Source organism: Sebastes umbrosus, chromosome 17, assembly GCF_015220745.1.
Source record: "Sebastes umbrosus isolate fSebUmb1 chromosome 17, fSebUmb1.pri, whole genome shotgun sequence".
NCBI classification, from domain to species: domain Eukaryota; kingdom Metazoa; phylum Chordata; class Actinopteri; order Perciformes; family Sebastidae; genus Sebastes; species Sebastes umbrosus.
In genome coordinates, this window is record NC_051285.1 from 8,069,356 (window position 1) to 8,089,047 (window position 19,692).

The 19,692-nt window shown below is 42.8% G+C and overlaps 1 protein-coding gene across 1 annotated transcript in view; it reads left to right on the forward strand.

Moving 5' to 3' along the window:
- The first annotated feature begins 294 nt into the window (after positions 1-294).
- The window catches only part of jade2 (jade family PHD finger 2), a 188,828-nt gene continuing 169,430 nt past the window's right edge, over positions 295-19,692 (forward strand). The window contains exon 1 of the mRNA XM_037749207.1: positions 295-1,550. The gene's annotated coding sequence lies outside the window, so the exon portion shown is untranslated. The remainder of the gene's footprint in view (positions 1,551-19,692) is intronic.

Sequence of the window (19,692 nt, forward strand, 5' to 3'; positions counted from 1 at the left end):
ATAAACATGATATAAACAGATAGTGCAGATGTATTTATGTCCCATTTCAACACCCCCACCCCACACACACACACAAATTCAGCCTGTAATACTGCCTGAGCATTGGCGGGTGAAGAAGGTTTTACATTTTTTTTTTCTTGTGTATATTCTTTTTACTTCTTTTTCTATTTTTTGTATATAATATAATTTTCATGGATCTATACTGGCTTGTTTTATATTAATATTAGGTTTGGACGTTTGTGAATGTTTGTTCTGTAGTTTCAAAATAAACAAAAAAACAATAAACATAATATTGAAAAAAAAGTATATATATTTGAAAGCTAATGCACTGTACATTGAGTCCTCCATTAATAAATACACCTATTAATTGTTTTCAGAAACTATTTTTTCTTTTAAACATGTGGCTGTTTGTCACATGATAATCATTGGATACATCTTTTTTTTTAATGTCCCATTTCAACCCTTTCCCCTCCACAAAGTCAGCCTGTATCACTGCCTGACTGAGTATTTGGCAGGTGAAGAAGGTTCAGTCCCCATCCTCTCCTCTCAGAGGCGCAGTAATCTACCATTTTCCTCAGAGTAGGAAGTGCAGCTCGCGGTGAACACTGAATTGAAAGTACGCCATAAATATGGCGCCAAAAGAGTTTTCAAGCTGATGATAAGAAGCTGATTATTTTTTCCTCCTCCAGTGTTGTCTCCTCGGAGGGTGAAGGAGGAAGAGGTTGAAGAAGACAGGAGCCGTCTGTGCTTTAGTGAGCAGAGCTGTGTGTGTGTGTTGTGCACGTCCACCGGCTGCTAGAGGAGTGGAAGCGAAGTGAAGATTTTTATTTTTGAAGGAGGGACGTTGCGAAACTAGCTTGCAATCTTTTCTGACTCATCGTTTGGAAATAAAGCATCCTTTTCTTTTCTTTTTTTAAATATTTTACAGAAACCCTCCTCCTCTTCTTCTTGCCTTCCTCCTTCCTCCTCCTCCTCCTTCCTTCCAGTACCGCTGCTGGCACCGGAGAGGAAAACATCGTCGGGGTTTTTTTTTTTTTTTGGACACCACCACGTTTGGGTTGCTGCTTGCTTTTTTTTTTTTTTTTTTTTTTTTTTTTTTTTGCAAAATGCGACATGCTTTCCTCCTGTGAGCGGTGGTGTGTTGTGCGCACCTCGCAGCAGCAGCAGCAGCCTGCTACACCACCGTGAACTGGACCACCACCACCACCAACAACAACACCACCACCACCACTGGGTTTGTTGTTGTTGTTGACTTGCAAACTCAAAGTCTGGCTGCCACTTCTTTTTGGATTTTTATTGTGGATTTGGACTCCTCGCGCGGCCGGTCTCTTTGCAGAGCTCACGTGCTGTCAACACGGAGGAGGGAGGGAGGAAGGAGGAAGGAAGGGACAAGTCCTGTCAACCCAACGTGGATCCCAGAGTATCAGGGCTGTTTCCACTGTAAAAACTACATGTGCCTGGCTCTCCAATGATCTCCTAATCTCTGTGAATCACCCCTCCGTCCAGGACTGTGGACGTCTCTGCTGCACGCCGAAGCTGACTGCATCAAGGTAACAAAAAAAAAAAAAGAATGCGAATGAGAGAATGATAAAATGTTGCAGGAAGGCTTTAAGTCCAGTGCTGCAAGTGCTACATTCTAGAATCTAGTCCAGTGCAAAGATACAATGCTGCAAGTGCTACATTCTAGAATCTAGCTGGCTAGCAGCAGCAGCAGCAGCCCTGTACGCACTTTTTAGCAGCAGCAGCTTGTCAGTCACAGCCACACAGGGGCGCTTACACAGTGTTGTGGTTGCATGTGGGTCAAGGAGGTGTTTTTTAGGTGTTGCAGTGCAGGAGAGCAAAAAAAAAAAACCCTGTGTGTGCACACAGAGAGAGAGAGATGAAATGAACCAGGGTAAAGTTGGCCATGTTGTAGCTTTTGCAAACGTAATGGGAATCAAGTGTGCAGAGCTGGTAGTTTGGAGAGTGTCCAAAACTGTGGGTTATTTTTTGCGCGTAATTGCGACAAATTTGGTCCATTTGCAGCAGCATGCGTATAGCGAGGAATGCGAGTTGTAACTTGCAGGCGAATGTGAAAGCAGGAACACACACATTTATAGACACATAGAGGTGGAGGTGGAGGTGGAGGAGGTGGTGGTGGGGGATATGAGAAGTTGTACTGATAGTAGGAGGTTTAAGGTGCTATAGGGTGGAGGAGGCATCAAACGTTCACAGTCTCTGGGGGATTTTGCAGGTTCCTTCCTTCACTCCTCTGTAAAAAAAGGGAGCAAGTAGCACTGCTTTTAGGAAGGCTGAGCACGCAACCACACACACACACACACACACACACACATCAAGGAATTAGAGCAACTCCTCTCTCTGCCTCCTTCACCCTCCTCCTCCTCCTCCTGCTGCTTCATGCTGTGCAGATCTAGCTGGCTTTAGAAGAAGAGAGGGGGGAGTGGCTGTTGTTTACCTCCTCAGAGTCAGAGCTCTCTCTCTCTCTCTGTCTGTGTATACCTGGGTTTTGGATGAGTGTGGCTGTTGCATCCTTACCTGTTAAAAAAAAACAACAACCAGGACTTGACATGTGGATGCTGGGTGTCAGGTGTTTTAGCAGGATTAATGGGGTGTAAGTGGGGCATTTGTCTCTGGTGTGATTTTCCAGCAGCACATTGTGTGGCCACCTACTCTTCATAATTGCTTGGAGAACCTCTAAAGAATATTATGTCTGCCTATTAGAAGAGACAATAAGCAGTCCACCACACGTGAAGCTCTGGGTCAGCCACTGAGTAGCAGGCTGGAAAGTGCAGATCATTAGCGGGATGCAAGGCAATTTATCCAGATTTAAGAAAAAAAAATAAAAAATTTTGATTGCACATGTGAAGCTGAACTGGTAGTCTTGAATCAATTAAACTGAAATCGTCTGGGGACTTGTTAAATGTTCCCAGTTGTGACAGCAGCACCCCCCCCTTCCCACCATCACACACACACACACATCATCAGCATCACACACAAGCTTGATTTGTGCAAACACACACACCAACTCTGTGTGTCTCTCGCTCACTCTAAACACATATTCAAGTACAGATGCACGTACGCTCTTCAAACTCCCTCAGCACACTCTTGCACACACACACACTCTTGCGCACACACACACACACACACACACACCCTCCTCCTGCTGGGTATGAAACCGGAGATGAGTCATGGTGTGTGGGGGCATAACAACTCTCTCTCTCTATCCCTCTATCCCCCTCTCTGTCTTTCATATCTTTCCTGATGCAGTGCTATCTTGTTTTCACTCATTCTCTCTCCCTCTCTTTCTCCCCCTCCCCTCACTCCTTCCCTCCCCTCCCTCGAGGCTCGCCTCTCTCGCCTAGAGACAGTGGTTGTTTACAAGGCAAGTGAACAGGGATGAGATGGACAAGGCTGTTTTCATTTTGCTTCCGTTTTTTTGATGACAGCCCTATCGCCATCCATGTTTCAATCCTGCATTCTTCATCCATCCCTTTCCTTTTTTATCCTTCCTTCTGTGCCAGCCATCCTCTGCCCTTTTACACCCCAACCTTTCATCCATCCATCCATCCATCCATCCATCCATCTTTCCCCTCATCATCCTCCTCATCATCTCTCCATCAAGCCATAACTGGCATTTCTCTCATCATCTGACTTAGCCAGGAGGAATATGTGTGCGTATATGCGACCATATGCACCAACTCTCCCTGTACAGTATGTCATGTGAAACTCGAGCACGCAGACCTTTTAAGCCTCCCGTGTGTACATACGCACACGTGTGCATGTGTGGGCGGGGGTGTAGTGTAGCGTGTGTGTGTATGTCTGCTGCGTTAAGCGCTGAGCTCGGATTGGCTTGGAAAGGGGGTAAGGACCCCCACGTGGTGCGTTGTATCGCATTAGCTGCTACGTAGTGAGGAGGAGGAGGGGTGTTGTTCATGAATGGACCGCTGACGTCATGTTAACTGTACCCTCAATCCCTCTCACACACACACACACTACCCCCTCCATGTGCACATACATGTTTTTACACACATTGCTAAAGAAGGCTGCAGGGCAAATGTGTATGTGTGTGTGTTTGTGATGCAGAAATACGTGTCGGATAAGAAGGATAGGAATCAACTGAGCTGAAGGATTTATGTGTGTGTGTGTGTGTGTGTGTGTGTGTGTGGCTGCCTGCAGGCGGGTTGGCTAGCTGTCATGTCACCAGCTCTCTGCTGCGCTCTGCTCTGCTTACTAACTAACTAACCAGCATGTTGGCCACAAGGGTATTACTACTAGCTGAGTAGGATTTGTGTGTGTGTTCTTTCTGGTGTGTAGTTCCATGTGCTGGGATTTTGTGAGTTGAGAATAGGCCGATATTGTATTACCGATATCAATACTGATGAATCTGATTTTCTGATCCAATACATATTGTGTCTATTTATGATTTCTTTTAGACCTGTCCACTCTTGAAGAATACAAAGAGACAGAATAAGCAAGAAATACAACTTGTTCTGTAATAGAACTGGGATTCTTATATAAAATGAGACACTTACACGTATGTTAAGGAAGCATAGATGACACAAACAAAAACGCAAACATATGAAAACACCTGTGAGTGTGTTCAGTTTAGAGCTTCAACGATTAATTGATTAGTTGTCAACTATTTTGATAAATGATTAATCGGTTTGAGTAATTACAAATGCAAAAGTTTGTCACTGAGTGACTGACTGAGTGATGAAGTTACATGATTGGTCGTCTGAGTGTTGGAGTTTCCTCATTGGCTGTTGCTCTTTCCAAATGAAAAGACGGAAACAACATTCCTTTATGCAAATGAGCCCGTCCAGCGCGACACGTCCTAAACTTGGACCAAGTTGTCAAACTAGGCGATCTAGATCTAAAATGAAATGAGATTCAGCTGTGGCGTCGCCTATTTCTTGCTTAAAATGTTTTCAGAAGTAGATTTTGGTGGGTTGTTTAGATGGAATAACAGAAAGATTACAAGCAGGCTGCTATGTTGTTTCCTGTTTGAAATGGCAAGCAGAAAACCAGGAACCAATCGGATGCATTCCACGAAAGGGTACGTCACCGCTTGAACAGCCAGTTGAGTGGAGCAGCGCGTCCCCTAGTGTCCTCGCCAGACCTGGTGTACATGTAGCGCTGGATTTAACATTATAGACATGACTACTGACTATTTGTGTTACAGTTTAGCCACATATTCACAGACTGACCTTACACGGTCCAGACATATACTCGGGTTTGAGTCTTGTTAAGAAAAAAAGTCAAGATTCTCTGATTCCAGCTTCTTAAATGTGAATATGTTCTGGTTTCTTTACTCCTCTATGACAGTAAACTGAATATTTTTGAGTTGTGGAGAAAACAAGACATTTGAGGATGTCATCTCGGGCTTTGGGAAACACTGATCAACATTTTTCATCATTTTCTGACAATTTACAGACCAAACAACTAATTGAGTAAATAATCGACAGATTAATCGATAATGAAAATAATCGTTAGTTGCAGCCCTAGATCAGTTTGTGGGGTTGTTCTGGTTTCCTCACATGCAGGCTTTGTCATGCTTTACAAGTTTTGGAACATGAAACCAACCACGTGGTGGATTAATCGCTGCAGGCATGTTTTTCTGCATTAACCCGTGTGTGTTTTTGTCAGTGTTTGCTCCCAGTAGATGACCCTGCTGTGGCGTAAAACCTCATTAGTGGGTTCTTGAGTGTATGTGTGTGTGTGTGTGCATGCTAACCTGCTGTTCAGTGGGCAGGAGATGACGTCAGACTTCAGGAGGAGAGGGGGGTGTTTTTACATTTCTTTCCTCCCCCTGTACCACTGTGACTCAGCCTTGTTAGTAAAGGATAATTTCAAAGTCTGCACACCTGCACACATCACTGGTGAGGAAGGAAATGGCACACATATTTCACAGAGAGATTTTTGCAGGAGTAATTGGAAATATGCTTCATAACTCTTCGTCCTGCGAAAGCTGTCCCTCGCTGACTGAATAAGAGCAGTGGGGCGTTCGGTGCAGCAGATGGTTTTTCAGATAAAATTAATGATCCATTTTTTGTGATAGTTCACAGTGAAGTCTGTGTTGTTACCACAACGTTGACAGTGACATCACTAGAGCATATCTCACCAAGCTTATGTTCTCTTTCCTTTATGCTTATATCAAGTGTTTCATTTCCCCCTCTACCGACTTTAGGATTCTATACATTTTATATTACGGATGATATGTCGAGTGTTATTCATGATGCACAAATGCTAAATTTGAGGATTTTGTGTTTTTCCTCTGTTTTATATCATAGTAATTGGAATATATTTGTGTTTTGGACTGTTGGTCGTACAAAACAAGCAATTTAAATTTGTCGCTTGGGTTCTGGGAAATAGTGATGGGTGATTTGACAGTTTTTCACATTTATAGAAGAACTCAAAATTGGCATGGGTTCTATGGGTACCCACGAATCTCCCCTTTACAGACATGCCCACTTTCTGATAATCACATGCAGTTTGGGGCAAGTCATAGCCAATTCAGCACACTGACACACTGACAGCTGTTGTTGCCTGTTGGGCTTGAGTTTGCCATGTTATGATTTGAGCATATATTTTATGTTAAATGCAGTACCTGTGAGGGTTTCTGAACAATATTTGTCATTGTTTTGTGATGTTAATCAATTTCCAATACCAAATGTATACATACATTTGCATAAAGCAAGCATATTGGCCCACTCCCATGTTGATAAGATTATTAAGTACTTGGCAAATTTCCCTTTAAGGTGCATTTTGAACAGTTAAAAAATGTGTGATTAAATTTGTGATTAAATATTTGAATCGATTGACAGCCCTAATTAAAAAAACGTCATTATCCATTAGATATTCTCTTCTTTTATCATCCTAAGTGTCAGACTATTCTCTCTCAGTCCGCCTGCTCCCTCCTACTCTTCTTTAGGGAAAAAATAAAAAGTCTGAAGGCTGAAAGCACAGTGATGGACAGGCTGACAGATGCTGCCTGAGCTCCTGACGGGAAGAGTTTCAGGAGTTAGTGTGTGTGTGTATGTGTGTGTATGTTTGTGGGGAGAGAGGGCGAGTAAACAACAGACAGAAACAGTATGTCAGACCCTCCTTTGCTGTTTGAACACCCGGTGATCCAAGATGGAAATAAGCTTCTGACTCACTGTGCCATTCTTGAAGATTTAATTTGTGCTTAATCTGTATTCAAAACCATCCAATATATCATAATGAATGGAGGTTTTTACTTCTCTTGTATGTAAATGGTTGTTCAGCTGAGACCATAGAGACAAAGTTTGCAGATAATGAGGAAAGGCAACAAATGAGAAGATGGGGAAGGTGAAGCCAGCAGGGACAGAAGGTAGAGGAGAGGAGGAGATGTAGCGAGGGCAGGATGACAGACGACAGGAAGGGGGGAGGAGGTGGAGGTGCAGGTAGATGAACAGGGAGGTGGTAGTCAGGGTTGCTGGGAGTGAAGGGCAGAGTGCTCATCCTCCATCTCTGTCCTTTTCATCCCTCCTTCACTCCCTTCCAGGAGCTAATGAACTCCTGATGGCAGTAGAGACAGGAGCGATGGATCAATCCTCAATCTCTCTCTGTGTTTCTTTCTCTCATCCTCTCTCCCTCCCACCTGTCCTCCCCCTTTTGCACTCTCTCCTCCTGGCTTTTTGGCAGGGCCCCAGCCTCGCTGGCTCCGACTCACCTCCTTCATTGTTTGTCAGCAGATTTCAGGAGACAGAGCGGGAGGCTTAGTTAGAAAATTATTTGGACCTCAGCCTCTTCCTTCATTTTTTTTCTTTTTATTCATTTCTTCTCTCTCTCTCTCTCTCTCGCTCTCTCTCTTCTGTTTTCCAATCTTTCATTCCTGCTCCCATGATGCAGCGGCAGCAGCAGGAGCAGTGGCAGCATCAATAAATATTGTGTTAATGTTCTGGTGGCTGGAGCCAGCAAGGTGATAAAGGAAATCTATTTGATTTCTGTGGCTCATTTGTTTGGCCCGACGCCTCTCCCGTTGGTGTGGATACCACGTGTGTGTCCGTATCGTGTACAATTATATAATGTGTGGGTTAGGACACAGAGTTTCTTCCTTAATTCCTTTCATTTCCTCTTTCTAACATCAGTGCACTCCCATATCGCTATCAGTATCGGACAGAAAGAGCCGGATTAGTGCATCCCTACTTGAAACAGGTGGGGATCGTTGGTAGTCCTGTCTGTCATGTCAGTGGAGGCTTAAAACAAAATCCAAAATTACTAATAATCCGTCTACATCTACACCCCCTCCTCAAATAAAGTACCTGTGAAACGCTGAAATGTACAATATGTTTCATTTGAGAATCATCTCTAACATCTTTCAGTTTCCCTTAAGGACCAAGCTAGGATCTTAGCACCGTTAGTGTTCCTCATTTAAACCACGCTACAGCTAGCAGGGTGCATTTATTTTTTATTTCTTTGTTATTTTACACTTCACTTAGGGTAGCTTTGATCCCCTGAGAGCAATACCAGAAAACTAATTCACTTTAGGGAGACAACAGCCTTCTGTATTTGACATAAGGAGCGAGCTTTCTTCCATCCGGTGGATCCCCATGGAGTGTTCAGTGGGGAGGGGGGGGGGGGGACCACGGGGGAGAGGGCTGATGGGAATGGTGATGGTGATATCAGCATCAGAGAGTGACTCATGACTGCTCTTAAGTGGCTCTGAGCCTTCCAGTCAGTCAGGAGATGTTGGTGCGTGTGCGTGTGTGTGTTATTGAGTGAAGTCGTGAGTGCAGCATTAAAGTTGCAGGCTGAGAAGTTAAGCACAGCTGTATGCCGTGGTTTTTATCTGTGCACTTCAGGGTTGTGTGTGTGGTTTTCCACCATTTTCTTGCAGCTCTGACTGTGTCAGTGGGTTCAGGTGCTCAGCAACTCATAATGTATTTCACTCCGAAACGTATTCAATCCAAGTGTCCAGCAGGGATCGGATCTGTTCTGCCACCATGCTAGTGGCTGCTAACATACATACTCACAATGACAATGCTAATATGCCGATGTTAAGCAGTAGAGGTGTGAATCTTCCTTGGCCTCACTTTTCGATTCTATTACGAGTCACCTGTCAACGATTCAAATTTACAACGATTCTCGACGCATCTCAACGTACCGCATCCTCAATTTGATATATTACTGCACATGGGTACTTTTTCATCAATTAAGACAAGCAGTCAGACAATTAAAACTACCTGCAATCAGTTCTTCTTCGCTGCTCTAAGACAGTAGTTGCCAGTGGAAGCCATGATCCAGGGCGACAGCACAGTGAAGGCTACTGTTTTGGAGCGGAGAAGAAGAATTGATTTCCGGTTAAACAAGCTGATTTCTTTCCGGGTAAATTAATGGTATCTGATCGGTGCACAGACCGGCGTACTCGCTCGAGGAAAAGTCAGATGATCACCAAAGTCAGTAGGCTTCATCCTCTGGGTACCATGAATGTTTGTACCAAATGGCATGGCGGTCTGTCTGATAGTTGTTGAAACATTTCAGTCTGGAGACTCTGGACCAAAGTGGACAAAATAATTTGCTAATCAGTCAATTAACTAATCAAACTAGCAGCACATTGACGACTTAATGTTGCACTGAATTGATGTAAAAATACAGCTCTCCAATAGTCTAAACCATAAACGTGGCATGCAACAAAGAGCAGTTTCCAGTTGCCTCTTCCTCTTGAAATGACAGGATGTTGAAGGATGATTTCTGCCTATTTTATCCATATACTGAGCAAGAGAAATGTGTATGTGTGTGTGTGTGTGTGTTTCTAGCTTTCATGTCTGGCTGTGTGAGTAGGTTGCTGTCTTCTTTCTTGCACACCTGTTAGCATGGTCCTGATGAGGATGTTTGATGTGTGCGATGTGTGTCAAATGTGTTTTTTTCTTTCCTTTTTTTCCCTCTTGGCGAGCGCATTCATCTTTACTGTGTGTGTGTGTGTGTGTGTGTCTCTGTGTGTGTGTATATGTGTGTGTGTGTGTGTGTGTGTGTGTGTGTGTGTACATGTGTGTTTGATGCTGGGGTAAATACTTGATACCCGTCATCACACATTTGTGCACACACAAATTCCAAGACGCACACACCCTGACATTTTGATTCTTTCAGCTCATTCATAATAGTTGCCCTATTTCTCCCATCTCTGTCTCTCTCTATCATCTATCTTTCTTTGTCTCTCTCTCACTCACTCTCTCTCTGTTCTCTTTCTACCTCTGTCTTTTCTCTCCCTGGTCTCTCACTTTATAAATCTTTCTGATTCTTTTCTTTGGTGCTCTTTCTCTCTATACCTGTCAAACTCGTCGGTGTGAACCTCTCTCTTTTGCCTACCTTTTCTCTAGCGGCTCGGTCCAAAAATAGCTCTGAGTGTATGTGTGTGTGTGGCGTTGGGGAGGAGGCTGAAGGAAAGAAGAGTGAAAATAGACATGGACGTGCGTGTATGTATGTGTGTGTCTGCCTGTGTTGCAGACTTCCCTGCATGCCCTCTAGCTGTAGCTGTCTTGCTTGTACACACAGCATTAGCACTGCACAGGCAAGTGGTGCTACACACACACACACACATATACACCACACTCCTGTCCATCCCATCTCATCCTGCCTGTCATTTCTTTCCCATAAAGAAGAGGAAATATTCAGCGTCAGAGAGTGAGATGAGAACAAACAGGGAGGAAGAGAGGAAGGAAGGAAGGAAAAGGGGTGACAGGTGAGAGAAGGAGAGATGGAGAAAAATTGATAGACAGATAGAAGACTGGAGGATGAAGAGAGTAGCAGTCAAGGAGAGATATGGTGATAGAAAGAGATGAGTAGTGATGTAATTAATTACCATTAACCGACATTAAGAATTTAACCGATTAATGTAATCGGTTAAAAGAAATATACAAAATTAAATAAAAAGCTGAGCAAAACTCAGAGGAACGGCTCATCACCGCCGCCACACACAGTCTGTCGGATATTTGCTAACGTTACGCCACGCTGACAGACCGTATGTGTGTGACAACGGCGAGCACTAAGCCACAAGCAATGCTACATCTCCATACGTAGCACATAAACACACACAGTCTGTCGGACACTCGCTGACGTTACACCAGGCAGACACACAGCTGACAACCTTGCAGCTAAACTAAATGATGTGGATGATACTAGGAAAGTGGCTGCATGTGTCCACGACGATGCACGCAACATCGTGACTGCTACAGTAACTGAACTGGGGACTCAGTTGTCTGTTTTGCGCATACACTGCAGCTGGTGATAAATGATGGATTTAACCTGTTTGTGCATCTGTTATCGCACCCCTGCATGCAAGGTACTAATCTTGTCGGTTAACAGTTAATGATCAGTTAACGAGGGTTAACGGCTATCGGTCAGAAAGAAAAATTTCTAAATTAGCATCCCTACGAGAGAGGCAGCGTGAGGTTGAAGGTGGAAAAGTGAATGATGGGAAGAAAGCAAGAAAGGAGAGAAGAAAGTAGTGAAGGGAGAGCAGCTCTGCATTTCCCTGGTTTGATTGTTGCCAAAGGGTTTTTAGACTTCTTTTAGGCTTTTTGTTCCCCAGGCAGGCAGGTCTTAGTCTGTTCAATCAACACACACACGCGCACACTCACACACAAACACACACACACACACACACACACACACACACACACAAACATCCGGATCATAGAGAAAAGAAAGAGACACACAAATATGCACACAAATAAACACACACAGTAAATGCACTGATATACAAACCTCCTCCCTAAATGCACGAACACACATCTCCGGACACACACACACACACACACACACACACACACACACACACAGACAGATGCAACACTGCCTCAGAGAGATGGTTTGTTATGAAGCAATTTATATGCAAGGATTCTTTATCAAACTGACTGACCTCTGGCTCCTCAAGGAGCTCTGAGCACCGGCCAGTTGTGTGTATCGCTGTTAGTGTGTGTGTGTGTGTGCGTGTGCTCATTGGCAAACAGCCTCACTTCCACAGATTGTTGTTGTTGATGCTTGTTTCGTGTGTGTGCAAGCGAGCATTGTAGCTACAGAGCACGGTCATCATCTGCACCATAGGTATCCTTTTTAAATGCTTTATACATTAAAGCAAATGTGGATCTTCATCTCTGTCTCTGTGTGCGTGTGTAAGTGTGTGTGTGTCCAGATGTTCCAGCAGTCACTTAATGTCCTGGCTGCCAGACTGCCTACTCATCTCGAGAGAGCACTGTGTGTGTGTGTGTGTGTGTGTGTGTGTGTGTGTTACCTGCTGGGTCTCTGCAGCTACAGTCTCTTAATAATAGATCACCATCATGGCAACCATTGTAGTGTGCTGACCTTAAGTGCTGCAAAGTGCTGAAAAAAGACACCCAACAACAACAGTGTTTTCTGCTTAAGTAAATGCACTGTCATCTACAGGGCCGACTGAGGGAGAGGACAGACAGATAGACAGACAGACAGACAGACAGACAGGCAGCCAAGCAGAGGGGTGACATACTTGCAGACAGACAAACAGATGGCCGGCAAATGGGGAGATGGGCAGAGAGGCAAAGAGTCAAGCAGTCAGACAGACAGAAAGACAGATGGCAAGCTTACAGGCAGACAGACGGGTGGACAGAATGACAAATGGGATGCAGCCAGTCCCACGGATTTGGAAGCTTGAAGACAAAAAGTCCAGCAAACGTCCTGTTGCTTTCATTCAGAATAGACCAGATTGTTAACTCGATTCATCTTCAACGTTTGTTGTCATGCAATTAATTGCTAACAATTTTGATTTAGTAATTAAGTAATATATAGTAAGTAAAATAAAGCACAACCACCAAACATCCGCTTGCTCCAGCTTCTATAAACCCCTTTTCTGTTAGTAAACATGATGACATATTTTGTGGGCGCTGTTAAGTGGAGGCAGGATAATTGTCTGAACAAGTTAGCTAACGCTGGCTGGCAAGTTTTAACTAATATTAAGGGTGGGTGTACTCTATTACAGTTTTTTTTTTTTTTAGATTCTCAGTGACTAGTTACGAGCAAATCAAGACTCATAAACACAAATTAAGTTAGGCTTTAGCTTGTCCAATTTAAAGGTGCAGTGTGTAGGATTTGGTGTCATCTAGTGGTCTGGTTGCAGATTGCAACCAACTGAGTACCCCTCCGCTCACTCCTCCCTTTCCAAGACTGCGGTAACCAGAGCCGCTGAGTGCAAAAATGTGGTAACGCCGTTCGCTTCGCTCAGAGGCCATCCTTACTGTAATAACACTACTTTAGGAACAATGGAAATCAGATGACGGCTGACGGTACCACGGTTTTGCGCTGTGCGGCTCACGTTGCCACAGTTTCACAAGCGTGTCGGAGAACTACGGTGGCCTTAAGGTAACATAAAAGCACGAAATGCACTCTCTCGAGCCAGTGTTTGTTTTTTTCCGTTCTGGGCTACTGTAGAAACATTGCGGAGTAACATGCCGGACTCCGAGTAAAGGGCCAGCTCCCTATGTAGATATGAAGGGCTCATTCTAAGCTAATGAAAACACAACGATTCTTATTTTCAGATGGTTACACACTAATGAAAACATAGTCATGAATATTATATTCCATTTCTGCTAATAGATCCCCCAAAATGCTATACACGGGTTCTTTAAAGAAATTTAACCTGCCATCTAATGAGATTAGAGGTTTTATCAGAGGACTAGATTATGTTATATACTATTTAATCACATCACAGTTGACTTGGTTTATTTAGGGAGACTTTCAGCTGCAGGTTCCCTCAGCTTGACTGGCATTTTTCTCACCTGCCCAAATGAGCAAAACTAAAAGGAAGAAATGCTCGGGAGTGCGAATAAGCTGCTATGAACATGCTGTGAGTGTGAGCACACCCTGAACAGTCATGTATCAAGTATACACTATTAGTCTTTGAGCACTAACAGCTGTTCTCACCCGACTTTTTTCCTCCAACACTCAAACTGGGTTTCTATGCTGAATCTTACCCTACTTTAATCCAGTGACCTGGTAAAATAGCTGACACATGATTTTCTCTCCCACCTGCAGTCTGGCATCCAGATACGGCTGTTTTCTCTCATGCCTGTTCTGTTGCACATTTCAGATAACTGTCCGCTTTAAACGCTCAGTCAGACGTAGTGCTCTCGGCAGTGTCATAGTCAGCCAATTAATTAGCTCCCCAGGCGACTTGGCTTTCCCAGCATGCATTAGTCAACCTTCTCACTGTTTGTCTTATTGTAAATGTTTTGGGCTGACACTAAACTATGCACAAAAAATGTGGCTTACACCAGCTGATAGAATTCAAATGAGAGCTGGAGGAACCTGTGAGGCGTGTTTAAATTTCAGCTTTTAGTTTTAGATATTTATGGTTTTTTTTTTTGTTTCTTTTCTTCAGTGTTGTGGTATGTAAAGGTATATGTGCAAGATTGTTACCCATAGGCATGGATTAATGAAGTGGCATTGATGATGATGGATGTTTTGGATGGATTTCTGTGATTGAAATGATGATGATGGTGGTATACACACAAGATATATATATTTTTATATGGGCTCCAGGCTGGTGATAGATGACTACTGTGGGTTCAAAATGTAGGTTCTGGTTTCGGTTTAGCTTGGTTCCAGCCATCTGATCCCACGTCTCAAATTAAAGATTCAGATAGGTCTCGCATTGTGCTCAATGACGACTGTTTCCCATAAATTGGAAAAACATTTGACCAATCAGAGCTTTGTAGGGCGGATTAAGAATAGAGATGTCATCCTCTTAAATAGCTAGCTATCAATCTAGCTACATTCCTGAAAAATAACGGCAGAAAATGGACACAAAAGCGGAAAGAAACGTAGATGAGATGGACTTAGATGTACAGGTTGTTGTAAATTGACTTACAGAAAGAACTCTTGAATTAATATTTCTTTAAACGTTGTCAAAACTGTTACGGTATTTCCTTCAAGCAACCATTCCCACAGCTTCTGTGTTGACTAGGGCTGTCCCGTATACAATTTTTTGGGCTTCGAAGGTTCAGTGAGAAATATTTGAAGGTATTTGAAGCTTCGGGACAGTGCCGCTGCCACAGTACTGTATACACGCACCTCTACACGTCTGAGAATTACTAATAATAATGTTGAATAAGAATAATGAATAATGTTGTGGGATTATTCCTTATTTATACATTATTATTACATACTTATATATAAAAAAACAGAGCATTCGAATACTGATTTGGAGGTTGATTACCATGGCAACGGTCGAAGCTTCGAAGCATTCGGGTCAACCGTTGAATGAAAGTGACGTCAATGGGACAGATTTGTCACTCATTACTGATTGGTTGGCACAATCGTCTAACATGACCATGACGTCAGGCCGAATGAATGGCGTAAAATTAAATAAAAAAAAAACAGTCTGATTATCAGGCTAGTCTCTGTTTGGGTATGAACATGTTATGGCCAGGCGATGGTTTGATTTGACAGAGATTTTCAGGCCTGATTGACCCTGTTAATAATCCAAATTATTAGAAGTTATCCTAGTTATTATAACACACACCACCCATATTCCACCAACACAGGTGCTTTCACTTATGTTGCCATACCTCTTCTCAGGACTGTGCACAGACTGGGCTTGATTGACATCTCCCTTACTCTCCTGTTAGTTTTATTACACCCATTAAGGCGGGACAGATTACCCCGTTATTATTCTTACACAGAATAATAACATAGACTTTGCCGGCATGTAATGTAGCTCCACCCAGCTTTAAACTCTCTAGAAATGTAATCAAGCAGAGTAATTGAAAACACCTGTGTGTGCGTGTGTGTGTGCAGACAGGGCCTTTAAAAGAAAAACACTAATGGACTCTGCAAGTGTGATCTGGATTAGATTACATTTATCTAACTAATCTGGATTAATGTGGACTAAGTGGACACGACTGGTCTTTAAACACCGAGAAGAATAACATTCTTGGCTGCTGTTTACTTCTTCACCTTCAGCAGAGTGATGATTACCTTTGGATCAATCACACCAAATCCTGCTGGTCCAGTTATTAGCCACGCTGTTGGCCATTTCCTCTGTTTTGTTTGTACATTTGAGTGTGTGTGTGTGTGTACACTGTGCATTGTCTGGCTGCCATTCATTGCCCCTTGGCTGATGTGAGCCATGCATGAAAAGGAGGCCACAGCCCTGTCACATAGTTCTTTAATGTAATGTAGCTTGGCCACAAGGCAGTGGATAGCATGCCAACTGTTACAGTATGTATGAGTGTGTGTGTGTGTTTTAATGTGCTTGTATGTTTGCCGATGTATGTTTTTACAAATTGTATATGTCTGCATGCTTGGTTCTTCTATTTTTATACCCCGCCACCACGATCACGTAGGGAAGGAGGATGCGTCACCATGGTGGCGTCTGCCTGTCTGTGTGTTTACACATCCTTGAGAACAATACAACACATGACATTAGACAAACTTTATACATGCGCTACGGGTTTCCTCATATTACATTTGCATATTAACAAGAAAAACTAATTTTGTTGAAACTGTTTCTCCTAGTTGCTTTAAGATGCAGAGTTCATATTCACACCATTAGCTTATTATTTGAATTAATGAGCTCATTAGCAAAGCTAGTTAGGTTTAATACGGCACGGTGATTACAGCAGGATGGAGGGAGCTTAAAGTTTAAGGTGGATTTTAAGTGTGTTGTACAAATCTCTGCTTCTTTTCCAATATGTGGTTATACTGTACATGTGTGTGTTGAAATGTAATTTAGTTTTTTGTAGAGATGAGCAGAGTGTTTCTGTCTGCCTCTGTAACTCTGTTTGCTTCCTGCTGTCTTTCTCTGACTTGTTTATCTTTCTTAGCATTATATTAAGGTTGTCACGCGATAATAACATGTTAACGCAAATTTGTTTTAACGGCATTTTGAAGAGATAAAAAATGTGTGATTAAATTAATCGTAATTAAATATTTTAAATGATTGACAGCCCTACATTATATAGTCTCACTGTCTGGATTTATTTCCAGTCCAACCTTCATTTTTCTCTCTCCATCTTTTGGGATATCACTCGTTTTTCCCTTTGACTGATCTCTGTCTTCTCACTCCTGTATTGATCTCCGATTCTCTCCTGTCTCTAGGCTTCTTTCCAAACTTCATTATTTCCTTCATTTAGCCAGGAGACCTATTATTTATTTAGCAGAAATGTTCAGCCAAACCATAACCACATTATTGTTTCACAATATGGTTGTATTTCTTTCTGTTTGATGGTGTTCTCTCCCTCGTACAACATGGTTTCATTGACTCTGACAGCTGATTGCCTCCAGCTATTGTCCTGCTTCAACTCTGACAAAGTGCAGGTTTAGACAGTGTTGGTGCAGTATAGTGAAAGTGATGCAACAAAAACCAATGGTGTGACAAGGCAGTTTAATATACACACACGCAATGCTGCACTGTTATACAGAAATGTGTTATGTATACAGTGTGAGAAGGGCTTCACCTATCAATCATTTTATATCTATTAATCTCCTTATTTTTCTTCATTAATCGATTATTCAGATCAGAACTGCGTCCATAGCAACGGTCTGTTATACATAGCAACGGTCTGCTATAAAGAAATAACAGACCGTAGAATGCTGTGATTGACCAATCAGAAATGAGTATTCAACAAAACTGTGTAATAATACTTTATAATGACACAACAAGATTTTGTCTGCTGGGTCCTATCTGAGGATTTCTGTTGTTATGCCTCCGCACTGGTGATAACCGTTGCCGGAGGCATTATGTTTGGAAGTTGATACGAATGGTTACAGGTGGCCATGTTGGAGGAGGAACAACTACACAAACATTTAACATAGTACCTCCTCCAACATAATTATCTTTACTGTATTTGCACGGGTAACAGTGGTGCGATTGAAACCAATCACTATAATAGTCATTGTTGTCGTTCTCCTTATCTCATCTTTTTAAATTATGCCAGCAGCTTTTTTCAGAAAAGTCCAACCTGACACTGAGCGTTTTGAACAACAAATGTAAAAGAAGTGTTTTTAGTAGGAGAGTTGCTATTTCAGTCAGCAGTCTTGGCAAGTAGCAAAGTCAAAAGTCAAATTTAAAAATGGATACAATTCTAAAAAGATGTGACTCTTAAAGCATTTGAGTTCTGGCTCTAGAGATAGACGCACGCAATTCCTGCACCATCTGTTATAGCTGTTTGGCAAGACAGCAGACAGACTGTCACAGACTGTTTCTCTCTCTTTCTCTGTCCTGGTGTTTCTTTTTGTCTCTTTTCTCTTGCCTTTGTGTTCAGGAAGTAACCCAGTGCAGACCAGGAGTCTGGTCCACTGGACTGATTGAGATGAAGTTGTACATTTGTGAGTCTTTCCCCGTCTCCCTTTTTTCTCCTTCATCCACTCCTAACTCTCCAGAGAACAAGAAATATCTCAATCTACAGTCTGGGCTCTGGTTCACTGGACTGATTGAGACAGGGTTGTCTGTACTGCACGAGAGACAGAGAGACATACAGTAGAAACGGAAACTAAGGATGAGAGAGAGAGGGTGGAAGGAAAAAGAAGGATATCAGGTGGGAAGGGAAAGAATGAGGGAGAAAATGAACTTTTCTTGGCAGTTGCAGAGTTGTCAGTCTGCCTCGTGCCTTAGGTGATCCTGCTCCAAAAATGATAGTGTGGGATTTTAAGGAGATTCAGTGACATTTCAAATCACGTTCAGTTCTTTCACTTTAACGGGCCAGCGATTCCCCCCCTTTACATACGCATTCAGAAATACCGGGCTGCCACCTGTACAAGAGGTTAAAGAGCCTGTCCTGTCAGCTTACAATCACAGGTTCAGCCACCATGACAGCTACATGTGACAGAGACACTGAACCCCTTATCTGGTCACTAAAGACACCAGCAGCCAGTAAATGCCTAAAATGGACATGTTGCATAAATCAGTTAGTCATAAGTCATTTTTTTTTACGATTTTGAAATAGATTTTTCAATGCCAGAATCGATATACTGTATTTGCTTCATTTGAGTCTTTGTGGATGTAGAAGGAAGTTATGAAAAGAAATGAGAAAGTAGAAAACGGTGGAGGGTCCGTGGGGATATGACCTGCACCCTCACATTTTAAATCATTACATTAAAGTATGGAAGCACTTTGAGTTTCACACATTGCCAGGAAAAGCAGAGCTAGACATCACGGCTAAAGCTGCATGCTGACTCTGTCATGGACAGGAAACGTTATCGTATTACGGTAACATGCGGTCAAGCCAGCTGCCACTTGCGCCTCTGTGGTCAAATCGGCCGACGCTACAACTGTAGAGCACCCGTATACTGTCATTTACACCGATCAGCCATAACATTAGGACAGCATGGGCACCCTGACCGGTCTGCGGTTGGTTTTTAGTGTTTTTTAGATGCGTATAAAAGTTAAAATATTCTCATCTTTTCATTGCCACTCGCAGAGTCCCACCGCTCGTCAATGTCAAACTTGGCCCAGGCAGCCATTCAAATCAAACAAGAGGCGGGCTGTACTACTTCACTTCCTTCCTGTTTTGAAGCCGTTAGATGTGATACAGCAAACCAGCTAGTTAGCTGTTGGACTGTGAGAGAGCTATGGAGTATGTGAGAGACAAGGGGGAATTTAGATCTCTTGTGGTGTTAGTTTCATGTAGGCTACTCAGAGAAAGAGAGAGAGACCACATTTTCAATTCAATTTATTTTTATATAGCGTCAAATCACAAC